The sequence below is a fragment of the Myotis davidii genome, unplaced genomic scaffold (genome assembly GCF_000327345.1).
Source record: "Myotis davidii unplaced genomic scaffold, ASM32734v1 scaffold81, whole genome shotgun sequence".
NCBI classification, from domain to species: Eukaryota; Metazoa; Chordata; class Mammalia; order Chiroptera; family Vespertilionidae; genus Myotis; species Myotis davidii.
The window spans coordinates 1748966-1769141 of NW_006291554.1; the positions used below are offsets into that span (position 1 = coordinate 1748966).

General features: G+C 50.3%; 1 protein-coding gene across 2 annotated transcripts in view; it reads right to left on the reverse strand.

The window, feature by feature from the left end:
* Positions 1-296, reverse strand: part of CDCP1 (CUB domain containing protein 1) — a 35924-nt gene extending 35628 nt beyond the window's left edge. Inside the window, exon 1 of one of the 2 annotated variants that reach the window (XM_006765095.2) lies at positions 79-296. The gene's annotated coding sequence lies outside the window, so the exon portion shown is untranslated. The remainder of the gene's footprint in view (positions 1-78) is intronic. The other variant, XM_006765094.2, reaches the window with a different exon arrangement.
* Positions 297-20176: the final 19880 nt, after the last annotated feature.

The following is a 20176-nucleotide window of genomic DNA, read 5'->3' on the forward strand; positions in this document are numbered from 1 at the left end:
TCCGCCCTGCGCCGCAGGAGCTCGAGCTGGCCCGACCTGTCCCCTCCCCCTTCCCTTCCCCCCTTCCTGCTTCAGCACCTGCCTGTCGCTCCCAGGAGGCTGGAACTTGTCACCTTCTCTGGGCTAGTCCTTCCTGTCTAGGCCGAGAGTGATCAGGTCTTTTTGTCTAAAGGCGTGGTGGTCGCGCTTGGCGGAAGCCAGGCTGCCTTCCCTTCGCTGTCCTGAAAAAGTAGGAGGAGGCCACTGGGTTCCCCATTTTGCAGGAGAATGTTTGTGGGCCGCCCCAGGCCCTGGCTTCCTCCTCTCTGCTCTCTCCTCTGCTACCTGACTTGGGCGGAGGCGGGACTTTAAAGCCCGCTTCAGCTGCAGCCTGCCGCCTCCTCCAGGCACCTCACCTGCAGTATTTCTAACCCTGAAACACACTTGCTGAGTTCCACAACCCGCCCGAGGTCTCTGGGCCAGTGAGTAATTTAGAGACCGGACTTGACAGCTCGGGATGGGTTTTCCACAAACGGAGATGCTTTGTTAAATTTTTGAAGAACGATTGAGTTGAATGAATGAATGAATGAACGAATGAATGGAAGCAGGAGGCCAGAATGGGGGAGGTGACACCCGAAGGGCGGGTCCACAGGGCCCCTTTCTTCAGGTGTGAGTGGAGGAGTAAGTGCCTGAATGTGCATTCAGGTCAGTTGTTGGGTGTAAAACTGAATGATGCTGGCTCCTTTCCCTCCTCCCAGGGGCCTGTTGTCTCTGGCTTCTGTGGGTTCTTCTTCTATTCTGTAGGCCACATCAACTTGAAGGGCACAAGACCACTGGGCCATACGGAGAGGCAGTGGATGATTTGCCAGGAGATTCAGCCCCTATTGTCACTGCAATGCCAGCCACTGATTGAGAGAGAAAAGGGCTTGGGTAGCGAGGCCCTTTCGTGAGCCTGGAAATGGAGGAGTTTGCCGTGGTCTGGAGCTGAGATCAGTGTTCCTGGGGATGACTTCCTTTGCCAAGTACTTTGCCCCAGAGGTAACCACGTGGTGCAATTTCAGTCGTAGGATGAGTAAGACAAATAGAAGACAAATAGGGAAAGGCCCCGAGGAGTAGCTGTAGAGGGGGGCTGAGTGAACCCGGTTCCACGGGACTCAGGAGCTCTCTGGATCCACTCTCCATCACCTTCCCAAATTGTGCCACCTAGGAGGTCAAGTTAAAGGGTCAGGGGACAAAAGGAGGAACAGTGGAGCTGGAGACAGCTCTCTACTCTCTTCCTAAGCCTCTGTAAGTCACATGCCCACAGGGCGCAGTGAGCCAGACCCTGCCCTTCCCGGGAGAGCGCCCACACCCTCGGATATGATCCTTGCCCACGCAGGCCCCTGCCTGCCAGCCTTGCTTGGATTTTGGGAGGAAGCAGTCTGAATGCTTTCAGGGGTTTCCCCCAGGAGAGGGAATCGAGTCAGACAGTCATTGGGCTGGAGGTTCTGGAGCTCACCTGGGTGTCACTTCCGCTGGATGGAGTCACAGAGGGGAGGTGACACAGCCAAGGCACACTGCAAGTGACCTTCAGAGCGGAAGCCAGTGTCCGTCCAGGAACCCACAAGCTCTCCTTCCTAAAAAGTCCCTGTCTATACTCTGGTTTCTCTTCAGATCGCATAAATCTTTCGCCTTTTACTAAAAAGCCCTGGTCTAACTGCCTGCACAGGGAACTGGCCAGGTCCCCGGGCCCTCCCTCGCCCCAGGTTGACATGGCTTTTTAAAAGAAAATCAACTGTTTATTTTGGAACAGTTTTATGCCCAATCTGGGTAGTCTGCTGCTTTTCTCATTGTTAGCTATGGATTTTTGGTAAGAACAGCACAGAGGGGGAGAGCTCTTCTCGATACCGAATCTTATCAGGGGTGGGTGACACCCTCACGACATCACTGGGGGGCGTGCACCTTCGTCACTTGGCTAAGTCTCCGCCATAAAGTTTCTGTTTTCCGCTTTCCCTGCTCTGCCCACCCTGAGCGCAACTCACTAAGTGCATGACAAGTCTTTTAAATGTATTTTAAGCAACAGATTACTGATCTCTCTTACTTTTTTATCAGAACGTATTTGTTGTAGAAACCTGGTCACTTGTCCCGTAATGTGCCTCGGAGCCTGGTTGTGATTCCACATGTGCCTTTGCCCTCGATGGTTCCTATAAACTTGCAGTTGAACGTGGAGGCCTGATCTAATCCGTGTCTGACTTTTTCCAGCAGGACCACTCGGGGTGGGGTGGTGAACTGCCGCCAGGAGGCACCGATTGTCGCCTTTCTGTGACAATAGCAGCTTTGATACCCACTGTGTTGCCTTTAAATTCCTCAGGACTTACCTTATCAAAATATTTCCTAAATGAAGATGGGTCATTTTCCACCCTCATTGCAAATAGTAGATTTCAGCCAATCAAAGCTATCACCCATGGTAAGAAACACCATTATTTTATGTTCTGCTGAGAAAGAAAAAAGAAACCCACTGGAATGAGTCTATGGACCATGCTTCCTTACCACTGGGAACTTCTCCAACGTCAATATAATTCTGAGGCAAGCTGGAGAATACCAGGGTGGAGTTAGCATTTTCCTCTCCCCTAAACTTAGTTTTATTCTTTCCTCTGTTGAATCGAATTTACTAAAAGTTCATTCACTGTCAGCAGGACGCCTCTGACATGCAGGTATCTGATGTGCTTCCCGCAGCCTTAGCAGCGCAGGAATCTGTCACATTGGGGAACCTTTGTTGAGTGACTTGGACGTTTCCTTCATCTACCCCAGGGTCAGCAGTTTCCTCTATCTCCCTCGTGTCACTTGGTGCGTGGTCCACTCTTCTTCTGCACGCTTCTCAGTGACAAATCAGCAAATTCTGTTTCTTCTGGGTCCTTCCTTAAGTCCCATAAGCGCTGGGTTGTAGCTTCGCCAGGGCATGTGGAATTGCAGTCATTCCTCTAGTGACACATATTTGCTAAGTCGTTGCCTCACTGCCCTATTCCCAGGCCTTTCTGTGCCCGTGCCAAGTTTCCGTCTCCATACTGCATCGGATTGTAACTTTTGACGCTATTTTAAATGATAAACCCCATCCACATGCATAGGACCAGCCAACCGTGCAGATCATTCAGTGGAGGGTCATGTAATAGGAGCAGTTGTGGCCAAGTGTGAGCATGTACTGGCCCCACAGCCGAGCCTCGACCGCCGCTCATGGCTACGACTGGGAGAGGCACCCCCATTTCGGAGATGTTTACAGTTTTTAAAAAATGCATTTCAGAATTAATGAAATACAGACCTTCTGGCTATGTGGCTGGCAAGAATCCCATTGATGTGTCTGGGGGACCTCCCGCCAGAACTCACGCTCAGTGCTTCCATATTCCAGTGTTCGCCCAGGGGGGAGGCCCTGGCGCTGGAGGAACTCTTGCCCCTCACCCACTTTGGGGAACTCTGCTCAGGGGTTGTGGCCGTTCTTTCTTGGGGGTGCAGGTGTCCTCTGCTCCTCTGTGAGATGTGCTCTGGGGTCCGCTCCCACGCTCTTCTGGCATGACCAGCTATGACTGGTGGACAGGACAGTCTAATGTAAGCGATGCATTCATGAGCCCCTTGGCCCCAGTTCTAAGCTGAGTCCTCTGATCCGCTTTATCAGTAATGAGATAAAGGACACACACTCCCAGACTGCCTGGCGCTGTGTGGTCTTGGGCAAGTCACCTAACCTCTCGGTGCTTGTCTCCTCACCTGTAACCTGGGGATAAACAATAGTGCCTATCTGATGGGGTTGCTGTGAAGATCAGATCGGATATTACACGTAGAGCACTGAGCACAGTGGCAAGCATGCTACAGCATTAGCTATTATTGGAAAGACAACATTTTGATCTTGTTTCCTGAGTCATTTTTCAAGAATAAAAAGGACATGGAGACTCTGGCAAGCTCGGTGCCTAATGATGCCAGGGAACGGGAGGTAGGAGGTCAGGCAGGCCTTGGCTTGCTACTCGGAGCTACTGGCCCCAGCCAACAGGTAGCAAGGAGAAAGCAAGGAACTGCATGTCCTCCAGCCATCCTGGCCCCTGGAGGGGAGGAGCCTGTTGAAATGGTGCCACCCTGGCCGGTGTGGCTCAGTTGGCTGAGCATCCTTCTGTGTACCAAAGGGCCAAAGGGTTGCTGGTTCAATTCCTGGTCAGGGCGTATCCCCAGGTTTTGAGCTTGATCCCCAGTAGGGGGCATGCAGGAGGCGGCAGATTGATGTTTCTCTCACATTGATGTTTCTTTCTCCGTTTCTCTCTCTGTAAAAACAATAAAAATACATTTAAAAAAAAAACACAAGAAAGAAAGAAATGGTGCCAGAAGATTCAAAGGTGGTGGCGTGCAGGTGCCTGGAGACTGATCGTCTTCCAGCGTCCCCTCCTGTCATGTTCCCATGGGCAGAACTCTGTCCACTCCGTATCCCCACAGTTTCTACCTCCTCTTATAATTCAGGATGGATGTCTGTTTCATATCCATTTCCCACACCTGTCCTGTCCAATCTAATTTCTCTGTCACCAAAGATGAATCTGCTCTTTCTTATCTTCCCACCCTGGGCCTTAGCGTGGTCCATGGTCTGCTCCAAAGCCTGGGCCAGTTGTCGGAGCAGCTCTTTACAGTGAGTGAACTATCAGGGACTCTGCTGCCGACCCCTCCTGAGACCTGGGGCCTCAAGTCCCATCCCAGGCAGGACCCTCTCTTGCCTTTCTGAGCAGCTAAGGGAAGAAAGACATTGAGAGAGGCAGTGAGCAGCTAAGGGAAGAAAGACATTGAGAGAGGCAGGCTGCCTTTAAAGACCTCAACTTTGGAAAGTTTGCACTACAGGGAACAAAACTTTGCTACGATCTTTCTGGTTGTTCAGAAGATGTCCCGTGTTTCTCTCTTTTTCTCACTCCCTTCCCTCCCCATGCTCTCCCTCTCTCTGGGTGTGGTGGTGGCACTGGACAGGGTGGAGGGGCTGGGGCTGGGGCTGGGTGGGGCTCTCAGCCACAGGTCAGCCTGGGGGCCTTGGGAGTGTTTGGGGAAACTGGCTTTTTTAGTCCAACCTCGCCCTGTGTCATTTACCAGGTGATCTCTTCAGCCAGCCAACTCTGACCCATGATTATCTGAACTAATAGCTTTAATTATTATATTAAAATGAAGTAATTGTCCGGGGAGCAAGAAGCACCCGCACTTTTTGTGACTGTGTAGCCCTTTGCTGCTTTCCGAGTGCCGTGTGTGTGTGTGTGTGTGTGTGTGTGGTGTGTGTGTATACCTTGTTCTGCACCTCAGGGATTTTTTTTCTTTCAGCATAACAAGATTTTTTATTATCTTTCCATGTCCGTACATCATCGTTTTTAATGGCTTGTGCATGGAACACACTTTCTGCTCCAGGGCACAGCCCCAGGCTGCGGACTGTAGAGTTCTGTCCTCAGGTTGTTGTGCCTCAGGAGGGGCGGGAAGCTGCAGACAGCAGAACATGCTGACTGAGGAGACTTGATGTCCACGATGCTTACAAAGGTGTGGGCGGGGACTCGAGCCAGCCTGGGAGGCAGCCCCATGGAGTTGGCTCAGTTTATCACATCCCATGGGGGTGGTGTGTGTGTGTGTGTATGACTTACCCAAGGTCACACAGAGAGAGGCAGAGCCATCAGAAAACAGGGGGTCTTGATTCCCAGTCAGTATTCTTTGATTGTCAGAAAGTGAAACAAGACAAAAGAACTTCCTTGACTATTGGAATCCCATTCGTGAGTCTAGGAAAGAGTTTTTAAATTAATCATTTTCACAAGCAAGACCAATTAGCCAATTCTTGTATTAGGAGTTTCCAAGCTTTTACTATTTACTCAACTTACAAATTGCCTTTGAAGTCATAACTGGCAAATGTATTCACGGCAAATGCTTTTAAAAGCAACAATCTGGCACCAGTGTGTGTGTCCTCAAATAGGATAATGGGCGAGTGAATGATGATACATCTCCCCAATGGGAAATTAGGCATTTCTTAAACTCGGTATTTATGGAGTTTGCCATAAAGTGGAAAATGCTTAGGGAAAATTGTGATCTCCAATTTATTTAGAGTATCATCAAATTATGTTAATTCACACACGCACTGAAGCAAGCAAAAAACCCTAAAACTTACATAAAGAAAAGTAAACACAGGAAAGGAATACACCATCATGTTACTGATAATGATTATCTTTAGGTGGGTGAAATATGGGTGATTTTTACTCTCTTCTTTCCCCTTTCCTAGATGTTCTACACTGATCATCTAATACTTTTATAACAATAACAGCATCAACTACAACAATCAATTCAAAATAAAAAAAAAGTCGCCTGGCCACTGTGGCTCAGTGGTGGAGCATCGATCTATGAACCAGGAGGTCACTGTTTGATTCCCAGTCAGGATACATGCCTGGCTTACAGGCTTGATCCCCAGTAGGGGGTGTGCAGGAGACAGCTGATTGATGATTCTCATCATTGATGTTTCTAATCTCTCTCCCTTCCTCTCTGAAATCAATAAAAATATATTAAAAAACAAACAAAACAAAATTAAAAAGTCACTGTGATCATTTGCAGGTCTCTTAATGACTGGACAGCCCGTGTCAAATGGTCACAGTGACTTCTGACACAGTCATTGTTCTTCCTGTGTCCAACCTGGAGTGCCGTTTCCCATGTAGGAAGTTCTTAGTTCTCCCATTTTAAGGGCCTGAGAATCCCAGGGGGATGTAAGGGGAAATGCAAATCCCTGGGTCCTTCTCTCCTAAAATTCCAATTTGATAGATCTGCTGGTAAGGTTGAGGTCCTCTATTGGCATTTTTTGCAAATTCCACAGTTGATTTTGAAACTGCCACAGGAAAAATAACTCAGCATATTTTGTAAAACTTGCCGTGACTGCTACTGCCCAGGCTTACTCAATGCTCTCTCCAAGTGACAATTAAGAAGAATAGAGTGGACAAGGCATCTAGGCTGCCCTAACTGGTTTGGCTCAGTGGATAGAGCCTCGGCCTGCGGACTGAATGGTCCCAGGTTTGATTCCGGTCAAGGGCATATACCTTGGTTGCAGGGCATCTTTAAAAAAAAAAAAGCAACTAAGCTAGGATTAAGTGCTTCCCTCCCATCCCATCCAGTGTGTGTGTGTGTGTGTGTGTGTGTGTGTGTGTATGTGTGTAAGCCTCCCTCTGGGTTATAAAAGTTTGCTAACAGTTTAGGTCCCTGAGAAGATAAAGTTGTACTTTCTTTGATTTATAATGAAAGCAGCATAAGTCACTTTTCCCCTTGCCAGCTAGGAGGCTCAGAGCAAAATGTTGTGTTAATTCGGTGCTCTTTCTAAATCAGGATTTCTGATGGAGAAATTCCTGCCCCTGGCCAGGCAAACACACATGGGCTTTATTACATTGGTACTCTTGTTGCAATTCCTGGCCTTAATAGTGGATTGTCTCTTTCTTATTCACTTACCTGACTCCCCGGAACTGGAGGTGCTTCCCAGGGGCCAGGATACTCAGTTCTGTGCTTCTGTGGGAGGGTTAAAGTGGAGGGAAAAGCTGCAGAGAGGGCGTGGGCCTGAAGGCAGAGCCGGTGATGAGCCTGAGGATGGCGGTGGGAGGTGTAAGCCGCGTGTTTGGAATGGGTGTTGGCTGGTTCTGGTCTGAGGCAGGCAGGGTGAGTCAGTAGGAGAGAATGTCCTGACTCATCCATGTCTCAGATTCTCTAGGGTGGAGGTCTGCCTCCGGGGGCTGGGGATTCTAGAAAGAAAAAGACAGAATAAACCCTAACTGGTTTGGCTCAGTGGATAGAGCATCAGCCTGCAGACTGAAGGGTCCCAGGCTCAATCCCAGTCAAGGGCACATGCAGGGTTGTGGGCGTGCAGGAGGCAGCCAATTAATGATTCTCTCTCATCATTGATGTTTCTGTCTCGCTCTCCCCTCTCCCTTCCTCTCTGGAATCAATGAAAATTATTTTTTAGAAAGACAGAGTATAATATGAAGCCTGTGGGGACAGGAGTCCCAGCCACAGGGGTTCAAGGCCTCTTTCATTCCACAGTCCTGCACCCGCCATTTACTGAGGAACTAAAGTGCGGCCTGCATCAGGGGCTGGGATTGGTGCCATCAGGGTATCTGCACCCCAGAACACAGGCCACCAGGTCTTATTTGGGATCTGTCTTTGAGGACATCTGCCTAAGGCTCAAGACAGCTTCCTGGGTACTTCTAGGGCCTGCTCTTCAGCCTCTGCTAAGTGGCGTGGGGCAGGCTACCGGAGCTGCATCTGTGGAATGGGCCCGTGGGGCAGGGTGGGGGCAAGGGGCTGAGTCCCAAGGTCTTCCCTCCTGTGTGCTTGGCGTCAGTTCTAACTCCCAGGCAGGGTGATGGTTGGACATGCTGGCGGAATCCTGATGGGGATAGAGGCTGTGTCCTGGCATCCCCATGTGCCCAGTTCAGGGTTGCTGGCTCCGTGTCACCCCCAGAATGGGTTAACCGGCTGGTGCAGGGCCAGAGGGACCCCACCTGCCTGGGTTCCAGGAGCATCTGTGTTGCATCTGGGCACCTGCTCTTCGTTAGGGACATCCCACAGCCAGGGTTCTCCCCGGCCCTATGGGCATGTACATTATCTGTTAAATGGGCACCAAATCGAAGGAAAAGGAAACACTCCCTGAACCCTACCTAGGCTTCCAAGTGAGAGACACAAAGGTGATGAAATCAAAGACTGCCTGGGCAGCTAGCTGGCTCTGCAGGCAGAGGGACAAGGTCACTTCTGGCAGGAGCAGCTGGGAGCCCCTGGGCAAGTCACTGGCCATCCTGGAGCTCCAAGTCCTCCCAGCAACATATGGGAAATCTGTCTCCCGTGGTACGTGGTGCGGGTGACTCAGGTGTGAGTCCCCCAGGTACCAGATGCTGGGGCTCTCGCTGTGATTAGCTCCCTCTGCCTTGCAGGAACATGAAGAGCAGGATCTTGGGACTTCATTCTGGAGTGGAGATGAAGAGCCATTTGAGGTCATGCTAGGTGCATTTTGGGAAATTTAGCCATAGACACACATGCACTCTTCAAAAGGTACCATTTCAAAAAAAAAAAAAAAGATAGATAGATAGAAAGAAAGAGGTACCATTTCATAATATAGTAGAATTAAAGAACCCCTATTCTACACTGTTGGCATTTTCTAGACACCACTCCACCCCCGAGGGCAGATAATTTCCTGTTCTTATTTAAAGAGCGAATAGTGCCTAGCAGGCCTCTGCAGAGAGAATGCTCAGTCTGTAATTACTGCTGAGTGGCAAGTCGCTGCTGGCGAGGGTGTTAATTAGCTAACGCCGGGATGCCAGGGCTGCTAAGTGCCGATCTTGTTGTGTATACAAGGCAGGGGGGGGGGGAGTGGGGAGGATAGATGCAATGTGAAGGGGCTTGTCGGTCCTGCAAGGGGAGAGAGAGCCCCCAGGACACATGCTTACTTTCCCAGCCACTAGCCTGGGAGAGAATGCACCTTTGCTGGACAAAGTGATGCTGTAACCGGACAGCCACGGGGTCCAGGCTGCCTGTCACTACTTGAGCCAATTAAGCAGGGACGGGGTTGAATCCTTTATCAGCGTTTATTCCAATAACACCGGCATCATGGGAGAGCAGCACGTCATCCACAAAATCTGCTCTGCAGCACCCCGTCCCCCCACCCCCGCCAAGCCAGCTGCTTGTATTGGGTAGAAGGACAAAGATTATGTGGAAAGTAAGGGTGACAGGCATGGGAAAGTAGGCATGGTATAATCATTACAGGTTACAAGTAATGCGGGCTGGGGGATCGCAGAGGGTGAGCGCCTCCAGGCACCCCAGGACCAGATTACAGGCAAGAGGGGCTGGGGGTTGCAGAGGGCGGGTGCCTCCAGTTCTAGATTGTTTCAGCCTCGAGGTTGCAAATCTTTCCATAATGATAGGCAGTTCTCGGGAAAGGAGGATGGACTGCATTCCGATGTTGGCTCCCGTGTCCCAGGGCGCACAACTCCCAGCCAGGTTAGAATGCGCTTTTTCTAATCAGAACAGATCAGACCATGGTTAACAGAGCATGACCAATATTCCTTAGAATTATAGCTAGTCCCCAGTATTCTGTTCTGCCCCTAACAATGCCAGGCCTGGAGTGGGGAGGGAGGCGGGAGTGAGAGCAGTGGGGGGTGGGGAGAAGAAAGGGAGGAGTGGGGTGTGCAGGGTCCTCGGCTGTGCAGCGACCTTTCCGTTTCACTCCTCAAACCTGAGCAAGACGTGCAGAGATCACCACATGCGGAGAGTGGCTGGAGTCTTTTTGTGGAAGCTGCTGCATGGCCACAGCCTGGGTGTGAGTCGACATAGGGACAGACACACTTGGAAGAACAGATGAGGGGCCGCTGACCCCTGGCCAGGCCCAGCCAGGACAGTTCCTGCCCTCCCAGACCCTTGTCTTGGGGAAGAGAGGTTAGTGACTTGTCTGTGGCCCGCAGCCGCTTGCTGGCTTCGAGGCTGGATCATCTTCCGTGAAGTATTGATTATGCCCCTAGCTGGTGTGGCTCAGTGGATAGAGTGTCGGTCTGCAGACCACAGGGTCCCAGGTTCGATTCTGGTCAAGGGCACGTACTTTGGTTGCAGGCTCCTCCCTGGCCAGGGCCCTGGTAGGGACTTGTGCAGGAGGCAACCAATCGATGTGTTTCTCTCACATTGATGTTTCTCTCTGTCTTTCCCTCCTCTCTCTTCCACTTTCCCTTAAAATCAATGGAAAAATATCCTTGGGTGAGGATTAACAACATGCATAAATAAATAAATAAATAAATAAATAATTATTATTTAAAAAAAGAATTGATTATGTCTTGTTCTTGCAAGGAGAGAAGAAAGAAAAACCTCTCCCCCTTTGCCCTCTCCCAAAAGCCTGGGTTTGTGCTCTGAGGGTCAGGCCAGGGATGTGGGGTGCCTATGGGGCGGGCAGGCATCTGTGATTCCAGCCAGGAGGGAGGGATCTGGCAGGGAAGGGCAGGGAGAGTGCTGGTCAGGACCCCGAGGGCAGGCCCCAGGTTGCAAGATTCCATTTCTTAAGAGCAGCTGGACATATAGATAAAATCATGGTACATGTTAATGCTGGTGGCTCACTAAAAAACTTACAGAGCCTGGCCGGCATGGCTCAGTGATCGAGTGTTGACCTATGAACCAAGAAGTCATGATTCGATTCCAGGTCAGGGCATATGCCCAGGTTGTGGGTTTGATCCCCAGTGTGGGGCATGCAGGAGGCAGCCAATCGATGGATAATTCTCTCTCATCATTGATGTTTTATCTCTCTCTCCCTCTCCCCTGTCCCTTCCTCTCTAAAATCAATACAAATCTTTTTTTTTTTTAAGTTACAGAAATGGTTGGTCAAATAAAATCCCATCCACGCCCATCAGTGGATGGACAGACAGCAGTGGGATCCATCCGTGCAATGGAGTGAGGTACTGAAGCATGCTACAGGATGAATTAGCCTCAAAAATATGGTGCTCCGGGACAGAAACCAGTCCTGAAAGACCACACAGTGTATGGTCCCATCTGTATGTCCGGAATCGGCAAAACATACAGACAGAAAGCGGAAGAGACCTTCTCTGATGCTCAAGAAATAGGTGTGAGCTCAAGGCACAGGTCAAAGGACCGTGACATGCAAACACCAGGAAATTCACTCGCAGGCCCAGCAGGTGTCACGTTGGGTGCTGGTTTATCCCCTGGGGACCCTCACAGGGCCGGTCAGGAATGCGGAGCAAACAGTTCTGGTTTGGGGCCAGACCTGGTTGGCCGTGCCTTCCCCACGGTTGCAGCTCTGCATTTTGATTCCCTGCCTGAGTGTTCACGGGAACACAGTCTTTTCAGAAGCAGCTGAGAGAGTCTTTTGGGGAAGCCAGTGTCGAGAAGCCCCTGTGACGTGATGTCCCCACAGGAGGGAGAGTCACGTCTCTAATGATGAACGTGGAAACCAGTGGGCACGGTTACAGAAAGCAGGAGGCAGCCAGCTCCCACAGAGAGGGGCGGCCTCCCAGGTCCCTGAGTGTCCTCCTGGAGTGATGCCACCCGCAGAGCGAGGCCCAGCCAGCACGAGGTGCCCTCTGACCTTCTCATGGGAGCAGGGAGGTGTCATCTCTCATCACTGCCCCTGCCAGCCTGAATGTGTCAGAGAGTCTGGCCACACACCTGCCCACTCCCCATGTGCAGGGGTGGCACAGAAAGACTCAAGCACGTTCCCGAGTGTTCCCCCGAAAATGGGGAACGTCAAGGTCTGTTTCCTGGGAGCTGCCATTCCTGGGAAGGGTTTGTTCAGCTTGGAGGGTTTAGTGACGATACATGGCACCAAATCAGATTCCAGCCCGCTTTCACACATCCACGCTCTCACAGCGCCTGCCTCGGCGCATCCCCACCAGCATCAGGGCGATTTTTAAAAACATTCCCCTCGCTTGACAGATAGAAGGTAATATATATGTTGGTTTCGTTTGCATGTGTGTCTGATTTTAAATGCTGCAGTGGGCTAACGTTTTGAATATCATCTAGTAAGTGTTTCTTTCTCCACAATCCATCCTTCCTCCCACAGCCTGGGAGGCAGGATGGCCTGGGCCGGGAGGCAGAGGCGACCTCCCTAAGCAAGAGGAGCTGGCTGCAGCGTGAGTCTAAGACAGTGATGGCGAACCTATGACACGTGAACTCATTTTTTTTGGTTGATTTTTCTTTGTTAAATGGCATTTAAATATATAAAATAAATATCAAAAATACAAATCTTTCTTATACTTTGGTTGCAAATACCAAAAAATTTCTCTATGTGACACGGCACCAGAGTTAAGTTAGGGTTTTTCAAAATGCTGACAGGCGGAGCTCAAAAGGTTCGCCATCACTGGTCTAAGACGTCATTTCTCTGCTTTGAGTTTTGAAGTTGACTTTAAATCGCATGGCAAGGCAATGGACTTGCAGGCTAGACTTTGCAGAGAGAAAAGGGTTTTCTTATGGGACTCCCAAGGCTGGAGTTTTCACCCATCAAAAGCCAGAGCGGAGAGAAGTTGGGTGATGATTCAGTGAATCATAGAGGCGGATATGACAAAAGGGGAGTTTCTACCCCACAGGAAGAAGAAGGATTACCTGGAGACTTGGGGGAAGGATTGAGAAACAGGGCAAGAAAAAGCAGGGGTCAGGCTGTGGGGGTGCTGGTTGTCCCCGAAAGCCCCAGGGGTAAGGGAGCTTGGACATACCCAGGTAATGTTAAGGACCCCCAGAACCTGAGGCTGGTGCCCCACTCCCTTGTGTGTAGCCTAAAGAGTCTTCTCATCTTTCAGAGGAGCCGCTGGGTGGGCCTGACCCTGCGTCCAACACGCCCACAATGACAGTGACTTCTGAACTGAGCAGCACTTAGACAACAGCAGTTACAAAAGTGCTCACACATGGATTTACATCCCCTCTTCGTCACCTCATTCTTACCGCTGTGTTTATTTCTCCCCAGAAGCAGCCCAGAGAGCTGGGTTCCCCTTCCCCCAGGTGAGCCTGGATCAAGGGCAATGGGTCAGGGACCATACTGATTATTGGCTCTGACTACTCAGATATGATTTGATTTTTGTAGTCTTCTTCTTTGCCCCTAAATGACATCTGCTCTGTGTGTTCTTCATTGTAGCCCAGCCTGTTCTAATCCGGCTTTGCAATTGTCCTGGGTTGGGTGGGGGACGACTGACCTGATTTAGATACAAATTTGTCACCCTGAAACTTAGCCTGTCTTTCTCACTATTTTGATCTATAATACTCTGCCCAGACCTCAGATCCCCTTTACTGGGGTGTGTGTGTGTGTGTGTGTGTGTGTGTGTGTGTGTGTGTCCACTCCTACTTCCAACAGCTGGCCTCTGTCTCTTCTTCGCAGAAAGGCAGAAGGTGGACACGTGGGTTCTTGCGAATAGCTGGATCTGACCTATACACACAACTTGCTTTTATCTCCATCACCTGCTGAGCCAACCTGAGCCTCCTGGAAAGGGCGCCACCTGGTGGTAGGAACTCAGCGGGATGGGAGAATTCTTTTCTCCCATCTTCTCTCTCACCCACTCATTCTCAGATGGTGCATATGGGTGGAGGTGGGAGCATTTGGGTGGAGATGGGGCTTGAGGAGAAGTGTGGGGGTGAAGACTTGCCCTCTGCAGCCTCAGACTTCCCTGTCAAGCTACTGCCTTGGGCACACTGGCTGGCTTGCTGTGAGTGAGGGCGTGGCTGGGACACTGGAATTCAAGCCCTAGCTTCACCACTGTGAGAACTTAGACAAGTTACCAAGTGCATCTCAGCCTCTGTTTCTTATCTATAACAGGGAGCTCAAAGGGCCTACTTCTCTGTGGTCTTTGTGAAGAATAAAACGAGGTTATGCATTATCTGAGTGTAGGCTCCCCTGAAGCAGATCCTGAGAAATTCAGATGTAAGTAGTTTATCTGGGAGGTGATCTCAGGAAATACCACTTGAGGAGAGGGACATGAAATGGGAGGGGAAGATAACAGCAACAGGGACCTACCCGGCAAGTGTGCTGCCACGGGGGGCACCTGCTCAGGCTCTCTTAGCATTTGTTAGCTGGGATATTTCTCCACCGATACCCATCAGCCCTGATTGAGGGCTCCTCCTGGGACCCCTTAATTCCTCAGCTCATTTGGTGCCTAAGCAGAGTGGGCTAAGATAGATTTAGAAATGATGGCATTTGGAAGTTGGGCCAGTATGCACAGATGGTCAGTGGAGAGGGGCTATGGGTGGGAGAACACCAAAATTTTTCTGTATTTATATTTAAAAGTTCTCAGAACAGCCCTAGCCGGTTTGGCTCAGTGGACAGAGTGTCGACCTGCTGACAGGGTTCAATTCGGGTCAAGGGCATGTACCTTGGTTGCAAGTTCCTCCCCAGCCCAAGGCTCTGGTCGGGCACATGCAGGAGGCAACCAATTGACGTGTTTCTCTCACATAGATAATTCTCTCTGTCTTTCCCCCTCTCTTCCACTCTCTCGGGTGAGGATTAAAAAATTGACAATAATAAAAATTCTCAGAACAGAGTGGGATGCTAGGAACATCTTCATAAACAATTAGTATTAGTTATAGTACCCATCAATGCTCCAACCAAACCCACCCCTCTCCACCTAAGTGTGGCATGGCCAATAAGCCAGGTGGGTACAGAGGGCTGTGTGCTGTGGGGGTGCTAGGTGCCAACAGCTCTACAGCAGAGGTTTGATGTCCCCCCATTTCATAGACGAGGAAGTGTAGGTACCCAGAGCATGGACCCTCCTCATAGTCATGGGTGCCATCACACCTGTTTTGGTTTCCCAGTGGGCTGCCTCGCCTGCTCCTGCCTGTGCTGGGATAGTAGAGTTTTCATCCTCTGCCTGAACTAAGTCTCTCTCTCTCTCTCTCTCTCTCTCAGCCCAACCATGACTGTGCAGAAACGTGTTTCCTTCTGTAAAATGTTAAGGCGGAATCTTTCAAATTCTGCCCTGAGTCTGGGCACGATCAAGAACTCCGTCCAAGCCCCCAGGCTGCCTCTAAACCCGAGATGCCTTGGGAATCTTGGAAGAACAAAATAAAAGAAGAATCCCCAGAGACAGGAGAGAGTGAGGGAATGGCTTCATCATTCTTTTCCTGCAAGACCCAGACCTGCTTGAGAGAGAAGACAAGGGAACTGGCACAAACTGGGAAGGGCCGTGTCCCTCCCGCTCATTTCCGGTCCTGCCCACAAGGACCACTGGCGCTTATCTGCCCCGGGGGCCTGCTGCAGGCCCGCCAGGAGCCAGAAGCCGGGGTCCCATTCCCGGCATCAGGCCCGACTGAGGGTCTGCTCGGCTCTCCCTCTGAATGTCAGGCTGGTGACCAGAAAAAGAAAACGCAGGTACCCTCGTTCACGCTGTGCTAGCAGCCCAGCAACCTGGGAGCGCGTGGGGTGGGAGGGGCTTCCCTGCAGGGGGCGGAGCTGCGCCGGAGGGGGCGTGGTTTCCCTAAAAGGGGCGGGGCTGTCCCACAGGGGGCGGGGCAGCATAGTTCCCGGCAAAGATGCTGTTTCTGGTCACTCTACAGGGCAGGGGACAAAACCCATCTTTTTTGGTCCCTGTTCAGTTCTCGGTTGGAGCCAGGTAAACCTTTCTCCTTTATTATTATTTTTAAAATACGTTTTTACGATAAAATAGATATAACATAAAATTTGCCATTTTTAACTATTTTCAAGTGTGCCATTCAGTGGCATTAATTACATTTACAATGTTTTGAAACCATCCCCTATCTCTATTTCCAACCCTTTTTCATTACCCCAAAGAGAAACCCCGCACCCATTAAGCAGTAACTCCCTTCCCCCAGGCCCTGGTAACCTCTACTCTACTTCCTGTCTCTATGCATGTTCGTATTCTAAATATCTCATGTAAGTGGAGTCATGGAGTATTTGCCCTTTTGTGACTGGCTTATTTCACTTAGTGTAAAGTCTTCAAGGCTCATCCCCGTTGTCACATGTGTCAGAATTTCTCTCCTTTTAAAAGACTGAATAATATTCCATTGTGTGTTGTACCACATTTTGTTTATCCATTTATCTGTCGATGGAGGCTCAGCCTCACAGCAGCAGGGGGAGGTCTGCAGGCCTGTGAAGGGAATCTGGGCGGGACACCCCAATTCTTCATTTTAAAAAAAGAGGGGAAAAGGCAGTCAGCTTCATTACGACACTCTCACTGGCTTGCCTTGCTCAGGTCACCGACAACACCAGTGGTCACGGACACCCTTTGGTAATGCTTCTGAGAACAGTAATTAATAGTAAGAATAACTTACACAGGTTTCCATCAATTGCCCATTAGCATGGATTTAATATTTTGGTCCTCGGAGGTGCTAGAATAGGCTGTGTGTTCCATGAAGGGCAAAGTTCAGGCCTGTTTGATCTTCACTCTGTACGCAGGGCTCACTGTGACACATAGTCATACTGCCTAAGTATTTTCTGAATATGGAATGAGGCGGCTGGCCAGCAGGAGTACTAATTGATGCCTGGGAGTAAGAATACTACCAGTAGTTTGTTGAGCTCCTATACGTGCGTGGTCCCATTCCTCATTCCACTCTGCAGGAAGAATGACTCCATGAGCGGAATTTGAAAACATAGCTGGGAATGGGACTCAAGAGCAATGTGAGGTCTGCAGTGAATGCTGGGGTGCCGCCCAGATTCCCTTCTCAGGCCTGCAGATCGAACTATCCCCCAACTGCCCTGAGGGTGGACAGCTAACATCTCTCAGCTGCTCCTTCTCTGGGAATCTGGGCCCAGCGAGAGGGGGGCTGAGAGAGGCTGTGCAGCCCCCAACACCAAGTTCTTGCCTTCCCTAGTGACTGAGATGAGAATACAAAAGGTTAGTCCTTCCCCTCCAGGTGGGGCAACACTGGGTGTAATTCTTGCTGTTGAGCTCCGTGGGGGCAAGCTGAAGCGATGCCAGCTGAGAGCACATGCTTGCTTTGCCCCTTCTCCTGCCCCTTCTGCTACCCCCCTCCTCCTCAAAGCTCCCCACATCTCAGGCTCTGCTTCTAGGGAACCCCATCCTGATGGAACAAAGCCCATCACAGAAGACCTTCTCACAGTCCATTTATTGCGAGGGGCGCTGAATACATTTGACCCACTGATGGTTCCTGTCCTGGGCTGACGGCCCCACCTCTGGGCCCATCTCCTTCCTCCCTCTGGGTCTGGCCTCAGCACCCGCCCCTGCAGCTGGGCATCTGAATGTGGCTGTTACCCGGCCGCGTGGAGCTGTGACAGCTTTGGGGGCAGCATCGTACAGACGCAATATCCTCCTTGCTTATTGAATCTCAGAATTCATTTTCGCCCCAAAGACATCAAATAGACCCAGACGCTGCAAGGCGGCTCCATGCTTATGACTCGAGGAGACAGATCCCATTGTTCATGCTGTAAAGTTATGTTCTGTTCCTTATCAGCCACATCTGGGGCCTCGAACACGAGAGGGAGAGCGGGGATCTTTCTCCAGGAGGGGTGGGAAGTTCGGTCTGGCTTTGATTTGTGTCTGGAGGTGATAAACTTGGGATGGGGAAGATGATATAGCTCATCTCCCCCACCCCCATCTCCATCGGATGGAGATGGTCTTCCGATGGGTTTCAATATCCTGTGCAGCTGGCCTCCGACCCATGTGTCAGCGTTAAACCCACGTGTCAGCCTTTGTAAACCACCTGCCCTGAGAAGCCCCTCATTACCTTCTGCAGAAGGAGACCCCCCCTCCCCCGCAAGAGTCCTTGAGTGGGGAAAGCAGAGCCCTGAGAAGCAGGCACCTGCTGGGGTGAAAATTTGTGTAATGTATGCATTTGAACATTTCTTTTTAAATATGTTTTTTAAAATTGATTTTAGAGAGCGAGGAAGGGAGACAGTGAGAGAGAGACATGGAGCGGCTATCTCCTGCACGCCCCCTACTGGGATGCTTAATGTGGCTCCCAGACTTACAAATGCTATGCTTATATTAAAATTGACCAAGATGAGCAGTTGTTGATTTTCTCCTGCTAGTTAGCACAGGGTCAAGAAGAGGGCAGAGCATAATACACCGGGAATTGCAAGGCTCGGGGACTTGCATTACATTGCACCTCTGCAGTGTCTGGGCCAGCTCGCTCACCTGCTCCTCTCTGAGAGGCTGGCCTCTGCCAGGGATAGCCTGGGTCCCACAGAGCCCGAGGGGCAGCTGGAGTGGCAGGGCAATGACCCAGCCTCTCCTTCAGATAGATTCCCGTGAAAAAAGAATCCTGTTCCTTTGATGTCACAGCAGTATCTCAAGATACAAGGAGGCTACTTATGCTGAAGGTTCTCAGGTTTGAAATGCAACAGAATCCATTTGAGGACTTGTTAAAACTGACTGCTGGGCTCCACCCGTTCCTGGTTCAGTAGGTCCTGGGTGGGGCCCTCCTTCTGCATCTCCAATAAGTTCCTGGATGATGCTGATGCCAGGGACCATACTTTGAGGACGGAAGATCTAGAACTATATCGAGTATTCACTCCAACATGGGGAGAGGGAGCGAGGTAAAGCAGCTGCTCAAGTGGTTTTTGTATGAAGTCACTTTAAGGACTTCTCATTTACTTTCTGAAAAGCAGGAAGCATCTGGAACTATGACCCAGCAGGCACTGTAACACGGACACTGTGAGTGAGGAAAGCCTTGCCATCGTTAACGATTTAGTCCTCAAACAGTTTACCTTAAAAAGATCTTCTTAATACCTAAATAATATCTCAGGTTTTAAGACCAGCTTTTGAAATGTGCTCATATGCTGAAGTTTACACCTATGGAAAGGAAATCTACGTGCTTTTGAAAAGCAGTCATTTCTGTGAGACACCCGGCTCAGAACATGGTACTGGTTTTTCCATTTGGGGCCCTTTGCTGAGCTTGGGTCGGTGGGTAAAGCGATACATCACATAAAACCCTGTATGCCGCCATGGCAAACGTCAGTGAGCCGAGGGGTGGGGATGGGGCCAGTGTGGTGCCAGGCAAAACCATTGCCATCAGGGCTGGCAACCTGGTTCCCATCTCCCACCTCTCCCAGACGGGTAAGGGAGACAGAACTAGCCCTTCTCTAACTTTATGAAGCGTCCCTCCCTCCACATTTCAGGGGGACATCTTGTAAGTCAAAGAAAGAAAAAGCTACAAACGCAACTCTGGAGGAAAATGTCTGTATTAAAAGCCAAAAAAACACAGTACAAGAAGAAACGCCCACCGGGACACGTCACTGGATAGATCAACTTGGAAAAGGTCCATAAAGTTCATTTTCAGCGGTAACAATATATCCGTGTTAAATCATTCCCATGCCGCTTCCCCCTTTTAAATAAATAAAAAAAACAAACGAACTTCAAATACTATGTTCGGATACAAAGAACTTCTCTTACTACAGCAATAGCAATTTGATTTGTGTGGTTTTGTTTTTACTAAAACTTTCATTTAAAACAGTTATTAAATATATAAAACAAATACACAGGATTTGGTCATTTTCTGCCATGAATATAGGACACGTGGGTGTGGGAGGGAGGAGGGCAGGGAGATGCAAGAGAGGGGAAAGGGCCCCATTTCCCTCCGCTCCGTCTTCCCAGCGGCGGTCCCCTCCCCTCGGGGGGTACAAGGGCTGGCGTCTTTTCAGAGCCAGAGCGCCGCCGCACAAACCTGGCTTTGCAAACGCGCCCGCGCCTCTCTGGCGACCCCTCCCCCGCAGAACTAACGGACACGACAGCACGAAGCACGCGGGCCGAGCCTCCCGGCG